Below are 18596 nucleotides of genomic sequence, written 5' to 3'. Positions count from 1 at the left end.
AGGCACAAGCACATTTTGTTAATGGTGTTCTGGGACGCCTAGCCAAACTTGTTCAGTGCCCTTGACTGGAAGCTAGCAGAGCTCCTATACTCTCTCTCTAGTGTGGATCCTTGGAAGGGTTAACAGAATAAAAAAGGAAACAGAGCTTCAGCTATGGGGTATGTGAAAAGATCTTGTGAAAGAAAGCAGCCAGAAAATCTGAGGCAGAGAGCGGAGGAAGGGAAAATATGCAGAGTAACAATGGATTTTAACAGAAATGTGAGCCCTTGGCAGAGGGGAGGTGTCTGACTCACTCTTCAATAAGGAACTGAGCAGAGGGGAGTGTGGTGGCCGCTTGGTGACAAGAAGGGGATGGGGGATCTCAATAATCTGCATTTCATTCATGCACTTTGTATTTGGACCTCCGCTCCATGATAAGGATGGGACAAAGAATCTAACCACAGGGGAGAGTGGATATTGATGTATCAGTTATACATCAGCAGTGATTCAAGTGGAAGCTTGCTTATATACAAAGTCAAGGCTAGGAAATAGTATCTTTGATGGTGTTGTCTTAGGATACAAAGAGTGCCAGAATTTGGCACTGAGAGCTGATGTTTATTAAGCACTTAGAATGTGACAGGCGTAATTCTTAGAGCCTTGCATATCACTCATTCAATTCTCCTGGCAGCTTCAGGAGCTCGGTCTTATTAACATCCCCATTTTACAGATGAAGAAACCAAGACACAGAGTTTATGCAAGTGGCTCAAGGTTGCACAGCTCATGAAGTGAAGAGCCAAGATTGCAACCATCCCACTAAGCCTTCTCTGAGGATGGCCTAGTTAGGAGAGGTAAACCAGTTAGATGATATGGAAATGGATGTAGGTCCTGGTCAGAGCTGTTCACAGACAGCACTGGAAAATTCCAAGTGCCTTTGGGAGAACAGAGTCATAGGAAAAAGCCACAGAGGAAACCAAAAACAAGACATTCCAAAGCAAACCAAATGGCATGGTGCAACCTTGCTGGAGGCAGGGAGACTGAGCATCCTGGTGAGGACTTGTGGGCGGGGGTGCTGGGAGGAGAGGCAGACGTAGATTCCTCTGCTGGGGAGACAACTCTCCGAGAAGAGCATGTGTCAGCACAGCAGGCAACACAAAGCAAGGAGCATCAAAGGAGCACTGCCATGTGGTCTCCTGAAAGCCCCATGTTAGGGATTCTGCCCTGGCAGATGAAAACTGAGTGTGCAGGACCAGGTCAGCCCTGGCCCAGGGAAGCTGGCACATATGTGGAACCTTTATGAGGTTACCTGCTCTGCTCCCTGTCTATGTCAGATTTCACTTACTCATCTGAGAACACTCAAGTTTTCTAGCATTATATGCCCTGGGATAGCTCAGAGAAGATGCCACTGTTTCTTTTGTAGGATCAGAAATTTGTGAAATCAGCCATGGTTTCTTTAAATGCTTGAGGTGTCGGGTCACCTTTTTTTTTTTTTTTTTTTTTTTTTTCATTGTCTCAGTGACATTGAGAATTGAATCAAGAAACTCCAACCTCTGCTGGTCCAAATAACTTCCTTATTTTACAGACATAGAAACAGTCTTGGGAAGAGAGGTGTTGGACAGGCCCACCCAGCTGGTTGGTGGCAGGGGCAGCAGTGAGTCTGATTCTCCTGATTTCTGTTCTGTATCCCTGAGCCAGCTAGTTTTACTCAAGTTGTGCTTTTGCAAAGTGCTCGGTTCAGATAACCAGTGAAGTGGTCAGTTATCCATTCAGAATGACTGTGTTCCTGTGCTAACAAGTGTCTTTATATTCGTTTTTTGGCTCTATCCCCTGGTTTTCTTTTTCTTCTTTCCTCTCCCCACCCATCCCATGTCTGACTTCTCCCATGATGACCTCTTTGTCTTCTATGCTCTCAGGGTTGTTGCTGCTGCTCTTTGTCCCTTCTATGGCTCTCCCCCTCCCATCCTTTCCCACCCTTTCCCTCCTCATCCAGGGACAAGCTCCCCTTGTGCTGGCTCACGGTTTCCCTCTCTACTTAGAGAGAGACACAGACAGACGGCTCCATCCTCTCCCCCTTCAGGAGTGCTGAAAATCAGTCCATCTGCTGTGGATCTGGTTATTATTTGAAATTTTGCCTTATGGTGCAATACGGAGGCCAGGATTCCTACATTTTCTCATTCTTCTCTTTAAACACAGGGAAGTGGATTTTTCTCACCTAATAAGCACGTTAATAAAAATTTGGCAGGGAACAGGGAAGCAAGCCATTTTGACATCCCCTTCCAGGGGAATTAATGCAGTGTTTTTTTGCAAATGGGCACGTAATGAATTTTTGTTGAAATGTGCTAGTCATGGCTTAAGCACTAGCTTGCTGAAGAGCCTTGGACATCAGTTTTCCTTCTTAGACTAATTTTGCCATGTCTGATTGTAGCAATGTGATCAGTAGGAAGATTGAGGATGGAAGATTAGTAACCTTGGAGCTAGAATTGGAGTGTGCAGGAGGCCCAGGGCTAGAACCCTCACTCTTAGATCGGAGTGGCCTGGCATGGGGATGGGGAGGCTGTGACCTTCAGAGCATTGAGAGGAGGAGGGGCCATCTGCCAGCTGCTCTCAAGAATTCCCTCATCACTAATAGCCCCAGAGTGCAATTCCGCTGGCAAGGACTTCTCAGTGGGAGCATCTCATCCTGTGTTGACACCTCAGGGACAACTAAATGCAGTTCAAGTACTGTTGGTCCTTGTCAGCCCCATCTCGTGCAGACCTGATCTTGCCTGGGATGCTCTCCCTCTCTGGGAGCCTCCTCAAACAGACTCAGGGAACTTCGAGGTCTCTGTCACCACTCACATACCTAGTCTCTTCTTTTCAAGGCTGCTTTTCCGAGCCACTGGCCCTTTTTTACTAGGATGCCAAATAGGGTTGGTCCTCTGAAGTCCAGTTTTCTCCGCGTCCCATTTAGTGTGTTTCCATGGAGGCCAGAGATGAAGAGGAATTTTATTTCCTTTTTTGTTATAGAGTTTACTCCCAGATTCCACATCCCTGATGCTCCCCTCCTTCCAAACTATGGACTAGTGCATAACTAGAAAACCAAACTGCTGGTGGGACCTTGGACAAGCGTCTTCATGGCAACCAGAAATGGAGGCTGTTAACACCTGCCCTTCCTACTTCACAATAAGGCTCTATTTTGAAAATGAATTTTGATAAGTGTGGAATGCTATGAAGGAAATATCGTATTAGTCTTAGCTTTTAGCTCTTTGAGTTAGTGTAAAACACTTCAGTTGTTGAGTAATGTTCTACATTCACCCTCCTCAAGAGCCACAAATTATATTATGTTGAGTAGTATTAGCAATGTCATTGGATGCCGTGGACTCAAATTCTTTTTTCAATAAGAATTAAATCCAAAATAGAGACCTCATTACTCCTCTCATTCTAACTTCCTGAGATAGTCTGCCTGCATTTATAGGACTGAGTTATTTGGGCATTTTCTAGAGATATGTAAAGACATCCTTACTTTCTTGAAGGAGAGGCCAGGGGGTTATAGAGAAAAGTGACAGTTCCTTCTAAATTTCCGCCCTTTCTGGACAAAATCTTTACCTAGGATACAAGCAGGTCTCTAGGGGCCATTTGGATATAAGTAAAAGGATTGGTGTTGTCATTGTGACATTTGGTGCCAGGAGCCAGGAATGTTAAACATTCTGCTCTGCTGCATCCAGTCTGCACTGTAAAAAAATAAATAAATAAATAAAAAATAAAGTGGCCCCAACCAAAATGCTGAGAAACACAGGTAGGTAGGAAATCATATAACTACAGAGAAATAGAGACAGACAGTTCCCTCTGGGGCCAGGATTCCAACACCCTCCTTTTACAGAGGACTAGAAAGGGAAAACAGTTTTCTTAAGGTCATACAGCTAGCTAGTGGCAGAGCCAGGAAAAGAGCCCAGCTCTGGAGTTCACAGCCCAGTGAGCCTTCCTGGTGCAGCAGAGGGATGGGGAGGGCTGTGGCTGCAGGAACAGTCCTCACGGAGCACAGCCTGCAGGCAGGTCCTGGGTGACAGGCCACTTGGTCATTGACTGTATCTGCAGAATTGAGCCAGCATGCCACCTGCCCCTCCCTGCCCAGCCTCAATGCTGCCCAGGGCTGGTTGGGGACTGAGGCTTTGCTTCGGAGCAGTTAGGTTTGCTTGTTTATTTCAGCTTTTCCTTCTCCCTCCAGGAAGCACCCCACACCCCACCCCCACTCTGGCCAAACAAGCCCTACGTTGGGAGCAACCTTAGTTAGCTTAATGAAATGTAGCAGCTTCCCTAGGGATAGAAGTGGGGGTTCTCTTGGTGAGTGCCCTGTGTTGTATACACTAGTGGAAGGAAGGGGGAGAGGCTCTGGGTGGGTGGACAGCAGGAGGTCGGATGTTTATTCTTAGCTCTGCTGCTATGTGATGCTGGGCAAGCCATTGAAGTTTCTTGTTCTTGGCTCAATCTTGTTCTTGGTGCTCTGCCTCCTGGACCTCACCTTGGGAACTGCCAATCATGAATCTTCAAAGTGAGGTGCTGGAGCTGGGTGGTGCCCTGCAACCTCCAAGGGAGGAACCTTAGAGAATCTATATGCATCAGTCAATGCATACAGGAAACAACACATTCAAATGAGGTCACTGAAGATACATCAATGAAAGTATTGTCCTCTATGGAGGCAATCAGGTTAAGGGTACCCAGTGGTCTCAGACCTGCTCCTTGTCCCCTTTGTAAACTGTCTTATCTATTCTGGAGAGGAATCTCAGGATTGCTGGGTAGCTTCCTTTTCCTTCTCTAAATTTATTCTCTGTGCTTCTGGACCTGCTCTGTAACCTCAAGTTGGTAAGGAATACATTGCCTGGGCCACCATGCTTCAAGTAAGGACAACAAGAGAGCGGGCTGGGGACTCACCCACTGCTGGGTCATTGTTGGTTGACCATATTCTTTCTCTGAGGCCACAACCCCTACAAGGGAGTTTTCTCCACACAGCTGACCTCTGGGTTCTGGGAATTCTTTTGCCCCTTATCTGATAAGTGGGAGAAGTATCTATAGTCACCAGGGATTATTACACAGTGAGAAAGGCCTGCGATGACCTGGGTGTGCAGCAGCGAGGTCTCCTAGCTGCCCATGGAGATGGCAGGAGAGACCTCTTGGAAGCAGAGACACTTGACTTGAGCCTTGACACAACAAGATTAGTATGAAAACTACAAGCAAAAGGAACAGCACATGTAGAGGCATCACTGAAAATGAAACTAACAAGGCACATTTAAGAACTCCAAGTCCTTTTTTGATTGCAAATAGTAGAAACCAAACTCAACACAGTTTTTCAGAGAAAAAAAAAAAATGTGTTGCTTCCAAAAACCAAAAAGTCCGGGGGCTGCAGGCATGGATGACTTTAGGTAGACAAAGGGAATCCTCAGGCCTCTGTCTTTCCCTCTGCCCATCTCAGCTCTGCTTGGGTTAGCTTAATCCCTACAGGCTTTCTCCACTGTGGGAGGTAGGGTGGTAGAGAGAGGAGGAAAGAAACATTTCCCGTGGCACTAGACTCCGGTGTTTCTTTTAATCTGTAAATCTAGAGAAAGTGAGACATTCTTTTTCCTGCCTCCAGACAGCAAATATGAAAATTAGTCCTGCTGGGCTAGGGGGCTTCCGAGCTGGGATGGGGAGAAAGTCTGACAAGGACCTGGCCTAGGCCTATCTTTGAGCAGGTTGTAGGTACAGAGTCCATACACCATGACCACATAGAGAAGGTTCCCACAGGAAAGAGGACCCTTATTACCTGAAGAAGAGGGAAGGCAAAGCATTCTGGGAAGACCAAAGCTACAGCTCCCACAGTCCATTGCACTGCCTATAACTGGAAAGTAGGATGTATATGTGGAGGGAGAGGTGTGGGTGTTGGGGGATAAAGATGAATAGGGAGTGGGGTCCAGGTAATGACAGCTTCCCTGTGGGCAATGGGGAGCCCCTGAAGGATTCTATACAAGGGAGAGACTTAGACTTGTATTTTTGAGGCATAATTTGAAAAACAAAGCTGCTCTCCACTAAAATAATAATAAATAAAATTATATTAAATTTTAAAAATGAACCATATATCCTTCCTGAAGCCGAAAAGACATGCATTTGGGATTATTTGCTGCTTAGGTTTCCCTGCTTTGCTCTCTCCCCACACATTCACCCTGGAGTCTGGGTGCATTGTCTGAGGACCAAGCACGGTCTGAGGGTGCAGATTTTCAGACTGCATTAGAATTCTACCTGTGCGGGGCCTGATCCTTTTAAGTTTGGGGGCTGAGGGCCAGGGCTTAATGTGTCTGATTGCTGGGCTGGGCTCCCCCTCCGCCGTCTCTATGGAGCCGGAAGCGTTTGCAGGCAGATCCTGGCTGGGACTCCGACAGCCAGCCTCCCAGAGCTGCTGCCTTCATCTCCACCATGGGCCTGTGAGTCACAGCCGGGTCCCGTGACCCGTAGAGCGGGCGCTAAGCCACACGCTCCACTCCCACCATGCCAGGCAATCACTATTCACACTATCTAATTGCACCACCATGTTTCATTTGTTATGACCCACCTGTCTCTGTGCAGAATAGAAGCTGACAGTCAGTTGGGGGTGGACATTTATCAGCTTGATGGAAGCTGAGACATTTTGGTAGGAGTGACTATTGCAGTATCAGTAGCAGAGGCTTCTGGAAGAACGTGATGGGAGAGGGGAACGTGGGCTCTGGAACTGGACTGGTTGGGTTCAATGGCAGATGCTGGCCCTTACTGATATGTTGTCTCAGGCGAGTGGCTTTAACTTGCTCATCTGTGAGCTATGAGATCAAAGCTCCCACTTTGCGTGTGTGTGGATAAAATGGTATGGTGATAGCAAAGCACTCATCCCAGGGCCTGGCTGGTAAGTGTTAACCGTCATTAGTTCACATTTCCCTGGACTTTTGATTAGATAGTTCCCTGTTTTCAATGAGATCTCTCCATATTGCTTAACGTTATTCTCCTCCGGTGCTGGACTGTCAGTGGGTGGTCAGGTCAGGCAGGACAAACATGGACAGAGGCAGAAAGAAGCTTTCACAGTGGCCTCTGCCTCTGGGGGCACATCTTCTGTCTTTCTCAGAAAACTCTTCCTCCTTTCACATCCTGTGTCCTTCTGGGAGGCAAACAGATCATTACAGAGCTGGAGGAGACATGGGGTTGATTCGGTTTGCAGAAATACTTGGTGTGCAAATATTTTCACACTTTACTTACTTATTAACTCAGACTGAGATTGGGAGCCTCAACAGTGTCATATATGGCCTCTCCTGGGGTCGTCTGCCTTGAAATGAATGGCTTATTTATCCAGTAGTCGGCTTTCGGGACAATTTTTTTTGGTGTGTGCTGTGACTTTTATTCTAGTGTATAAATGGTTGTTCCCTCCTAGTTTGGACCAACTGAGAAGTAGGATCTCATGGCTGGAAAAGTAGGGGGGCGAGGTCACAAGACGAGCATTTTCTTAGTGATAAGGCAGAACTGGAGAATAGGACTTGTGGTCACAACAGGGCTCCCCGATAGTTTCAGCCCTGAATTAAACTTGCCCTTGTGGTCACAGGCAGAGTTGCACACACCCAGCCCTTCCCACGTGGTCAGGCCTCTTGCCCGACAGAACGAGGGTGGGGGAGAAGAGGCTCCTCTGCCCTCATCTTATACCAGCGTGTCACCAACTAATTCTGCTCCTCCCCAGCATTCCCAGTCAGCAACTGGCACAACTGAGCCACCCCAGGCATTCAGGAAGAAGCTCTCAAGCCAACCCTCGCAATTCTTCTTTTCCTTCCCACCTTCTCCTCGAAGTGACAAGAATTTACGGTGAACAGACACATACCCCAACAAAATGCCTCGCTTTCATTTCTAACCATACCTCAGCTCCACCACTACCTTCGCCTGATCCAAGCCACGCTCACGTCTTGCTCAGACAATCTAGATATCTTCCCGTGTTTCTCTTCGCTTCCTCTCTCACAGCACAGCAGCGAGAAGGATGGCAAACCATAAATCAGATGTGTTACTCCTCCACTCCGAACTCTTCATAGTTTCCCATTCAAAGGAAAACCTAAACTCTTTACTTCTAACACTATACATGACAGCCCCTGCCAGCTTCCCTGGCCCCCCTCCCCTACTCCCACCCCATTGCTTCAGCCACGGTGCCCTTCTTGAGGTTCCTTGAGAACTCTAAGCTCATTCTTGCCTCAGGATCTTTGCACATGCTATTTCCTCTTTGGGACACTCTCCCCCGGATCTTTGCTCATCATTTCATTCAGGTCGCTGCTCAGCTTTGCCTCCTCAGAGAGGCCTCCCCTGACCGCTTTGTCTAAAAGAGCTGCCCTCTTTTTTGTTCTTTCCCTTCATGTCACTTCTTTAAAATCATTTATTACTGCTCGACATATGTATTTTTATTTATTCTTAATAAATAAAATTTAAATTCCAGGTAGTTAACATATAACTAGTTAACACTGTGTAGTATTAATTTCAGGTGTAAAATTGAATAATTCCACAATTCCATACATTGTCTAGTGCTTATCACTACAAGTCCCCTCCAGGTCCCCATCACCTGTGTCACCCATTCCCCCACACACCTCCCTCAAGCAACCCTCAGTTTGTTCTCTATAGTTAAGTCTTTTATGATTTTCCTCCCTCTCTTTTCTCCCCCCATGTTCATCTGTTCTGTTTCTTAAATTCCACTTATGAATGAAATCATACGGTATTTGTCTTTCTCTGACTTATTTTGCTTAGCATGATTCTCTCTAGCTCCATCCATGTAGTTGCAAATGGCAAGATTTCACTCTTTTTGATGGCTGAGTAATAGTCCATTGTCTATATGTATTTTAAATGCTTGTTTAGAAATTCACTTTGTTAATGCTGTTTCCCTGGTGCTTAGCACAGGACCTAATATGAAGTAGGGGCCCAGCCGCCGTGTACTGAGTAAACCAACCTTGTAGCCAAACAAGTTTGAAAGAAAAAACTTCGGAGCAGAGTCACACCTGCTCAGGCCCTTCTCCTGGGTTCATTTATCAGTTTAGTCATTCCTCTTTGTGGTTCAAAGGCAAGATGAAGTTCTTTGCCCTGATGTTTCAGAGAGGCTGTTTAGCACTGTGAGTATTGCTATTGGCCACATTTTACAGAAGAAAAAACTGAGGCTTACTTTAAATACTTTGCTCAAGGTTGTGTGGCTAAAATGCGGTAATTCCCCAGTTCCCAATTAAGTCTCTGTACCTTTATCTTTCTACTCTATTGCCTTTTTGACAGAGGTTCTTCTCATAGCTTTTCTAATTCTCATCACAATCTAGTAATGAGGTGTCCATTTTACAGATGAAAAAGCAGATGAGAAAGGCATTCTGGGGTTGGGAGTGTTAGGTGACTTCCCTGGTATGATGCAACCTGAAGTAGCAAAGCAGAATTTTCATCTAAGCGGCTTCATTCAAGGCCTTTGCTTCCCACCTCTGCTCACATCCACTGCCTTTCTCTGGGGAGCAGAGGTTGTCAGGGTGTCCTCATGGGGATCAATGGGGTGAGCACATGTTTAGCATTGGCAGGCATTATGTGACCCAGTTGGCATCTATCAGGCACCTGGTTTGGGCTGTCACTGTGCTAGTTCCTGGGGATACAGTGTTGAAGATGACAGTCTGTGCCCCCAAGAAAGTTAACATAGTGGAGAAATGGAAGAGTGAGACCCTTACTACAGGGTAGTAAGTGCTATGATGTGGTGAGCCCAGGGATAGTAGCACATGGGAAGGACACTTCATCTAGTCTTGGGATGTTAAAGAAAGATTCCAAGAAGAGAGGATCTACCCAGAGTCCTGAAAGATGAGTAGAAGTTAACCAGTTGAAAGGGAGGAGAGTGTATGTGGTCTGCCTTGAGAATCACATGCAGCTCTCAGTCTTTGGACTGTTGTTGAGTGAAGGAATGGGGACAGATGAGGCTGGAAAGAAAGACAAGTGTCCATAGCCTGGAGAGCATTGAGTGATGAGTGCGGTGGCTGAGACCATGCCCTGTGGGCAGTAGGAACTCGAGTGTCTTGAAGAAAGCAGGCAGTGTTGGCAGATGTGCCTGTGAGATGAATCGCTCCGGTTTTAGTGTGGACAGCAAACTGGAGGAGGAGCCAGAAAAGAGGCAAGACAATCAACCAGTTATGGGACCACTGCAGTGTTGAAACCTCAACCACGATGGTAGATCTGAGGATGGAGAGAAGAGGACGGGTTGAAGAAATATGACAGAGATAAAATTGTCAGCTACCATCTTCATAACTGGACACTCTACACCCGATAATTTCCAGGTAAGAGGCAGTAGGTACAAAGAAAATATGGACACAAGACTATGCGTCTTCACTAGAGCAGGGTGCAAGCCCATTCCAGGTGCTTCTCGGATGTGATGCCGTCCCCTCTCCTCTGAGTTTGTCCTCTGGGGAGGAGCTGACCAGCTGCAGCCATGCTGTTATGCCGCAGTGCTGTAGCCTCCTGCTGTAGCAAAGCGGCTGTGCAGCTGTCATTGTTCCCTCATCTGGCTCTCCCTGTGACTTGGCAGAGTGCAAACCTGTCCTCCACCGCTTCTCTTCTGCTCCCATGCCGCTGGTGTTCAAGAGCCCCCGGACCCATCCCAACAGACTGCTCCACCAGGTGCTGACTGCTCTGCCCTCGCATTATAAAATTCCTACTGATGCTTCAGGCATCCCAGGAAATGCAGGCTTCTGAACCGGGACAGGTGAGAGAATCCCCGGGGACTCTGGAAGCACAGTGAAAGAGAAGTGGAAGAAGAAAATGAATTTCAGTGGTACCTCAGATCTTCTTCATTGCAGCAGACTCCTGGTAAGATCGGAACAGGAGACACTGCTTCCTCAGACGTGGGCCATCCACTGGCAGGGCTGAGCAGATGAACTAACCAACAATGACAAAGCCCTTAGAAATTTAGGTCTTAACTATTCCCAGGTGTCACAAGTTGCTGTTTGTTTTGCCTCATTGAACTGAACCATTGAAATACTTTCTTTTCTTAGAAATAGAGTATTTTGAGACGGAGAGATGATAAATATCATCTAGAACAAGGCAACCACTTTTTTAAATTAATTTATTTGCTTCCTTACCTGAATAAGAGTAGACATTCTCCAAACCTCTGTTATAAAGCACCCATCAGGAGGTAGTATGGGGTAAGGCACACCTTTCCTTCTTCCCACCCCTAATGATTATAGGGAGAGTACTACCCCTTTTTCCCATGATTTCCCCACTGCTTATGGAAAAACAAATTAAATACATATTGCTAGTCATATCTCTTGAGAGAAAATCTCATTTTCCTTACTGTAAAATCACTCCTGGTTTCATAGCAACTTCTTATAGAAGTGCCAATATACAGGGGCGCCTGGGTGGCTCAGTGGGTTAAGCCGCTGCCTTCGGCTCAGGTCATGATCTCAGGGTCCTGGGATCAAGTCCCGCATCGGGCTCTCTGCTCAGCAGGGAGCCTGCTTCCCTCTCTCTCTCTGCCTGCCTCTCCATCTACTTGTGATTTCTCTCTGTCAAATAAATACATAAAATCTTAAAAAAAAAAAAAGAAGTGCCAATATACATATGAAGTTAAAGATCTGATTTTGAGTCCTGCCTCTCTTGACTAAGGTTATAACAACTACCTATTCTCTTTAAGCCTCAGCTATCAATCTCTGGTACGGAAACCTTAACCAAAGTGTTGTGAAGATGGAATGAAATAGTGTGTATAAAGCTATCCTGCCTGGTGCACAGTGAAGGATTAAAATATAATTGATAGTGATACTCATAGTGGTAACAGTAATAATGATAATAAAATATAATAAAGACTCAGAGCATTTTATCTGGAGATGAAGGCATAAGTGGTTAGGCAGCTGGAATCCATAGGGAACAACATAATGTTGTGTGTCCTCTCCCCGTCCAAGTCTCATAGTCTGTGTATGGGCTGAGCAGTTACAAGAAACTGTTATCGGCCTTATGACCTGCAATCCCACTGCTTCCTGCTGCCAAGTCTTCTGAGGGCACATCTGCCATCACTTTGCTCTTGTCACCAGCTCCCTCTTCAGCTACTCAGGGCCTTTCCGCTGTATATAAATGGCCTAGAAGAAGAAAGACATCCATGAACTAAATCCTAAAGATTCTGAGATATATGCTGGATTTCTCCACACTTCCTCCAGAAAAAAGGAAAACAAAAACAAAAACAAAAAAAAACTCTTATCAACTGTCTCAGTAAAATTTGGTTCAAAAAGAAACACTGTTTTCATATAATGTGAATCCTGGATTGTTTCTAATTAAAGAACTTGAAAAACACAGCATAGACGGAATGTCCATAGAATGACATTTGATTGCTGAATTTTAAAAATCTATTTCAAAATAATTTTTTGATTACTAAGTGCTTTCATATATGTTTCCTTAGTTGACTTTTTTAACAATTCTGGAATGAGCAAGGTAGGCGTTATTATGGCAATTTTACATTTTGCAAAATCTACATTTTACACTTTTAGATGAAGAGACGGAGAGTGCTGAGAGATTTCCCCCCAGTTTTACATTTGTAAACAGAAAAGCTGGGATACAAGTCTTGCCCTTTGACTCCGTGCCCAGCATCCTTCTCATGGTTCATGTGGCATGAAAGTGCATTTGCTCGGTTTCGAGTTGCTAGTCCATTGCTCCTTCCGTCATGATACCATTCTCCTTCCACATTCCTTTTCCTCAGAGCCATTTTTCTGAAAATCAACTGCTCTTTAAACGGGGTCGCCATTTAAAGGTGTATTTTCTCAGGCTTAGAGAAAGGAGCCTACAGAAGTCTGTCACTTGTCTCGGCCTCCAGTGACCTTCGGAAGGAACCCTATGGATAGGAAACAGCTCTCCCCGTTTCCTGCAAATGCCTTTTCCATTCAATGACCCAGGAATACCAACCTGATTCACTTGTGCTGCTGACTACGACCACAGTCCCTGCAGTGGTGAGAACTGTGACTACCATATCCCACAGGAAACTTTGGGGCTGTGGGAATGTTTGGTAGAAACCTTCATAACTATCTCCTGTCCAAACAGAATTATCCCAGCTCTGTCCATTCGTCCTCATAATCTCTTCATAACCTCTCATGCATTTCCTTTCTCTTCCTCAGAAACTAGTGGGTGGTTTCCTCAGAGGCATTGTCAGAGTGAATGACCACGGTAAGCTCTCTGGTCTAGAGCCTTGTTCTTAAACTTCAGTATGCTTGAGACTCATGAGTGGAATTTGTTAGAACACATACCACAGGCACAATCCTTGAGACTGTGATTTGGGAGTTCTGGCTTTGAGGCCAGGAGGCTGCATTTTGAATCAGCTCCTTCAGGGATTCTGCTGCAGAGATCGTTTGCAAACCAGCTCATGATCAGAGCAATAATTGTATATGACTGCAGAGGAAGACATGGGTCCTGCCACATAGCAGGGCTCAATAAATTCTGCTTGAGTAAATGAGGATGTCGTTCACTTCAGAGTGGACTCATGCTGAGATGTGTGTAAAAAGTGACTCTTCTACCCCTACCAGGCACAAAGAAGAGATTAGTTTTTGCATGCTTCTGAAAACGGCAGAGGAGTTTTCCTGCAGATCCACTGCAAGGGAAACAGATTTGATCAATGTAGCAAAAATTCTATAAAGCATGGCATATGACATGGTCTTGGCTTCCACGAAATAATAGGCTAGACAACTCACTCCAAAAGGGAGCACCAAGAGGAATTAAAAACCAGTTGCTCCCTTGGGAATTTTGTCACACACAATGGAAAGACCACTAGCAATATTGCTGTGACATTTCGGAAAAAGGAGCAGTCACATTTAGCTGGGGGGTCTTGGAGGACTTTACAGAGATAAAATGTCTGAACTGAGTGTAATTGGGATAGGAGGGAACAGTGTGTTCTGGAGGATGATCTATAGTGGAGAGAAGCATGCCTGTGAGAAACAGTGAGTTGCCTCTCTTGACTAGCACTTAGGAGGGTGGGGAGAGGGGAAGATGCAGATACAGACATGTTACATATACACAATTTTGTTTAATTCTCGTGACAGTTCTACAGGGAAGGTAAGAATGGCCCACTGTATGGGAAAAAAAAAGTCCAGAAGAGTAATTAAAATGAGCTAAATAGTTCAGAATCACACAGCTTGCACAAGGAAGACCTGGGGTTTGAACCCGCCTCATGTGCGTGCCCAGCCTAACGCCAGGGTACTCTCGCATTTCTCCAATTAAACTGCCAGAGAGCCCTGAATGTCAAGCTTAGGTTTTTGTGTTCAACCTCTAGGCAATACATGCCTTGCCAAGTAGTCTAGAGGCCAAATTTCATCCCAAAAAGTCTGTCCGGCTCTCTTTGCCTCTTTAGTATGTCTTCAGAAACCGCCACCCTGGAGACAACCACAACTATGCCATTTGACCCATCAGATCCTGTCGGCGGTTTGTTGTATGCAAACAGAGTATCATGGCATAGCAGGTGGGGAGTTCTACAGATTCCTTCTCCAGCTGCTATTGTCTAATTAATATTGTCACCACATGGCCCAGTTATCTTGTCGAGAGCAGGCAAGTGTCATCAGTGCATGCTTGGGTGCATTGTATGTATAAGAGTTGTTGATAAATCAGCAGATTTTCCATGTGAACAAAGCCTGCATCTCCTGCTGACATCTTAATTCTAGGGTTCAGAAAACCCAGGACAGGGATAATGAAACTTCCTGCTTAAGTAGCAGATTAAGAAACTCCTTGGCTCCATGAGGCAAGAATGACCATAGGGACACCTCTGGTTATCGTTTCTCGTCAGAAACTTTGTTACTGCTCTCCTTCGTGGGAACTAAAGTGAGGCACCTTTCCCTCCAGCCATGGTTTTGGTGAGACTATTCCCAGAAAATGGTGAGAGGAAAAGGATGACTTGAAGGGGGGTCTCTTTCCTCAGTTAAATATGTTCCCTCTTTGTATAAATGAGATACTGATTTAGAAAGGACTTTTTTCTTCAGTGATTTTCAGGTTTACCAAGTGTTTTCCTATATCATTTAATCCTTGAAATAGAGCTGGGAAGTCTCTGTAATCATCTCCATTTTGTAGATGAGAAAACTAGGAGCCAGGCATTAAATGTCTTGACCAAAAGTTAAATAAGTATTAGTGAATGTGGGTAAGACCACTAGAACTCACATTAGCCACTCTCAGAGGTAGTCACACATTTGCTTGTTCATTCATGCCTTTATCTATTCATTCAACACTTATTGAACACCTGCTATGTCCCTAGCATTGCATTAGGTTGTGGGAATCTGAAGATAAAAATGGAAGCTATTTTGAGCTCCTTGAATAGAAGCTAATGAAAGAGGGAACAAGTCAATTATCATTCTTCTTGGAACTCTAATTGGTGTTATTTCCACTCACATTTAAATACAAATACACAACATTAGGTTCCATGAGTCTTCCGGCTAGTTCTCCCGTCCCTAAAGATGTTTTGCTTTCACTTATTCATCTGCATGCTTCTGGTGTTCTATTACCTACCCTGTTCAATATTTGCCTCAGTTCAATAGTAATTACTTCCTAGACGCATGCATTTCATTTCTCTTGGTTCCTAAAAAGAATATGTTTCTGTGTATCTCTGTGTTGAATCTGTATCAGATAAATTTTCCACCTGACTTATCTCCATAAAGGTTGTCCCCCACTTTCTTTTTCTGAAGCTTCTTGGAAAAGATTTAACTCAAATAATCATAATTGCAGCTTCATAGAATAAAACTTTCTTCTCCCTCCTTTCTGTTCCATTCTGAAATTATTTTTAATTTTTATTTATTTTTATTATTTTTTTAGGGGGAGGAGTGGGAAAGGGACAGGAGACGGAGAGAATCTTGAGCAGGCTCCGCACCAGTGCAGAGCCCAACGTGGGGCTTGATCTCAGGACCTGAGCTGAAATCAAGAGTTGGACACTTAACAGACTGAGCCACTCAGGCACCATTATTTTGTATTTTTAATATCACACACCACACAGTGCCTTGGAGTATAGGTATATGCCTACATGTCCTATCTTTCTTACTAAATCAAATGGCAAGCTCTCTGAGAGAGAGAGTCATGGTGCATTAAGCACTATGCCCTTCACAGAACCTAGCATATTCCATGATATATTTAAGGGTCTCAATAAATATTTATAAATTGAGACTCCAGGATGCCAAAGCTTATCTCTCCAAAAGATTCCTTCTCAGAGGCACTGGGAGAGATGCCTCAAGTGCCCTCTACTCTGAGTAGTAATATCCTGACAGTGAGCCCACCCACTACCCCTTGACCCAAATAGTAACCTTTGAGTAGCCCACAACCTCTCTTGCCGAGCATTTGCTTTCCTAGTTCCCATTTTACTTACACATTCTTGGGTTCCTCAGGTCCTTTGGTGAACACAACTTCTACTTGGAGTTAAGGTGCAATCTTTGAGCAGATCATTGGGACAGCTCATTGTACCAGCCAGACTGTGGTTGTTCTGTATCTCCCAGATACAATTTGTGCGAGTGTTGAGTGTTTCCTCAAGAGAATACTCAGAAATCTGGTCAGTGTAGGGAAGGGCATTGAGCCACATGGAAAGGAGAGAGACTCAGTGTAAATGGGATATGTAACTACTTACCCACAGCCTGAGGTCGACTTCTCCACGGAAACTCTTGACCTTTGTCAAGGATTCTTCTACCATATGTCCTCATCAGATTTTCTCTCACTGCATTATCCAAGTTTTCCCGCATGTCTGGACCTTTCTCCCCTTCATATAAATATGCTCCATTTCCCCTCCTAAAGTCAAAACTGAAAATCTTCTCTTAGCCAGGCCCATAATGGGTGCTCAATGGTCATAATTATAATCGTTACTACTGTTCTTTCCAGCTACTGCCTCATCTTTTTCCTTTGACCATGCAGCTGTTCAGTCTACTTCATGGCCATCTGCTTCCACCTTCTCTTCAGTCACTGACTCTTACTCCCTTGCTGTCTGGCGTACGCCTTACCCCTGGAGGGGGCTGGCCTTTCCTCCTGATGAGCACATTCTGTGGCCTGTCCTCAGTAATGGTTCCCTTCAGTCTTTCTGATGTTCAGCTGTACTTCATCCAGGAGTTTCCTGAGTCCCCAGGGTAAACTAAATGAGTTGCCTTTCATGTGTACCCAGTTCCGGTTCGACCTCCGCCTCCCTCATTTTGCTGCATTTGGTTGGAAGTATCCATGTGGCCATCCATTTTCCTCAAAGGCCGGGACCACAATTCACGCATTCTGGATCCCCAATACCCAGAGTAACCAATACCTAAGGCCGCTCAGTATGGTAACCACTAGCCACATGTGGCTCCTGATCACTTGACATGTGTCTGAATTGAAAAGTGCTAGATATGTAAAATGCACATGAATTCCAAAGATTTAGTACAAAGACATAAAATATCGTATGAATAATTTTATCCTGAGTACATGTCAAAGTGATTACATTTTGGATATACTGGGTTGAGTAAAGCATATTATTAAAATTAATTTTACTTGTTTCTTTTGACTTTTATGAAGATGTTTTGAATTATGTAGGTGGCTCCCATTTTATTTCTATTGGATGGTGTTGACCTATAACATGGCTGGGAAGACAGGCCCTCAAACCATGGCTATTAAACTGAATTGGATTGAGTTGGACAGTACCCTGCCTTATGAACCTCCTTCCCCAGTTTCGGTAGTGAGCCTCCCCTGGCTCTCCTCCCACCTCTGACACTTTCATCTCCCATCCTCTGAGCATCGGTCACTGCTAGGGCTGAGCCTTTACCCAGCTCCTGTGCATCTACCCTGTGGAGGCTGACCTCAGAAAACGAATAAATGCACAACGCCATGGTGGTTTCTGTTTTAAAGCAAATAAGTGAAATAAAAAAGTGACGGAGCCCCTGGCAAATAGGGAGAGTTAGCCACCGAAGGCCTCCATGACCTTCCCAAGTGGCTTTTGGAGGCGAGGCACAGGGAAGAGCAGGCTGGCAGGCACAGCCCTCGTCCGCCCACTTACATAAAGGCTGCTGTGAACCGCAGAGCAGTATTTTAAGTGCATCGAAGGTCGTGGATTGAAAACTGAGAGACCTTGAAATCGAGAAGTGTTTGCTTTAGTAACCATGGGCGTTGCCTCTCTGGGTGGGAACAGCAGGGCAGCTGGGTAGCCAGGAGGTCGAGGTGGCAGCCCCGGGCTCCTCCTGCGCCCAGAGCTCCTTCAGAGCCAGAGCTCCCAAGCCTCTTCAGTCCTGTTCTGGGAGAAAGCTGCTGCCTGCAGTCATTTCAGCTCAGGGCTGGGCGGGAGCCCTCCCTCTGCTGGAGCACTGCCTCTCTACTTTGAACTCTGGTCAGATTGAAGAAATGGGTTCTCTGATTGTTGTCTCACCTTGTTCTAGAACCTTGGTCAGAACCCCTTACCTCTCCATTCCATGACTTAAAAGCCTTTCCCTTTCCCTTCTCAGAGCTTGGGAGGACATATAATATAATATATATAATAAAATATATAATAAAAAGGATTCTGAGTTTCTCTAGGTAAATGAAGGTCCCAGGTTGTGTTCTGTTATGAGATGAGCTGGAAAATAACCAGCCTGGGACAATCCCCAGCTCTATCTGTCCCAGTGAGTGACAGGGCTTGGATGAGTTAAATAACGATGTCAATAGTATTGCTTATTAGGAACCCCCTA

At 45.2% G+C, this 18596-nt stretch overlaps 1 long non-coding RNA gene across 1 annotated transcript; it reads right to left on the bottom strand.

The window, feature by feature from the left end:
- Positions 1 to 11788: 11788 nt before the first annotated feature.
- On the bottom strand, positions 11789 to 18265 carry LOC116594110. Its single transcript, XR_004287050.1, has 3 exons — positions 17933 to 18265; positions 16295 to 16471; positions 11789 to 12053 (listed from the first exon to the last, which is right to left on the bottom strand). It is a non-coding gene; the product is annotated as an uncharacterized LOC116594110 (long non-coding RNA).
- Positions 18266 to 18596: the final 331 nt, after the last annotated feature.

Source organism: Mustela erminea, chromosome 6 (genome assembly GCF_009829155.1).
Source record: "Mustela erminea isolate mMusErm1 chromosome 6, mMusErm1.Pri, whole genome shotgun sequence".
Lineage (NCBI taxonomy): Eukaryota > Metazoa > Chordata > Mammalia > Carnivora > Mustelidae > Mustela > Mustela erminea.
This window is presented reverse-complemented; position numbering and strand designations above follow the sequence as displayed.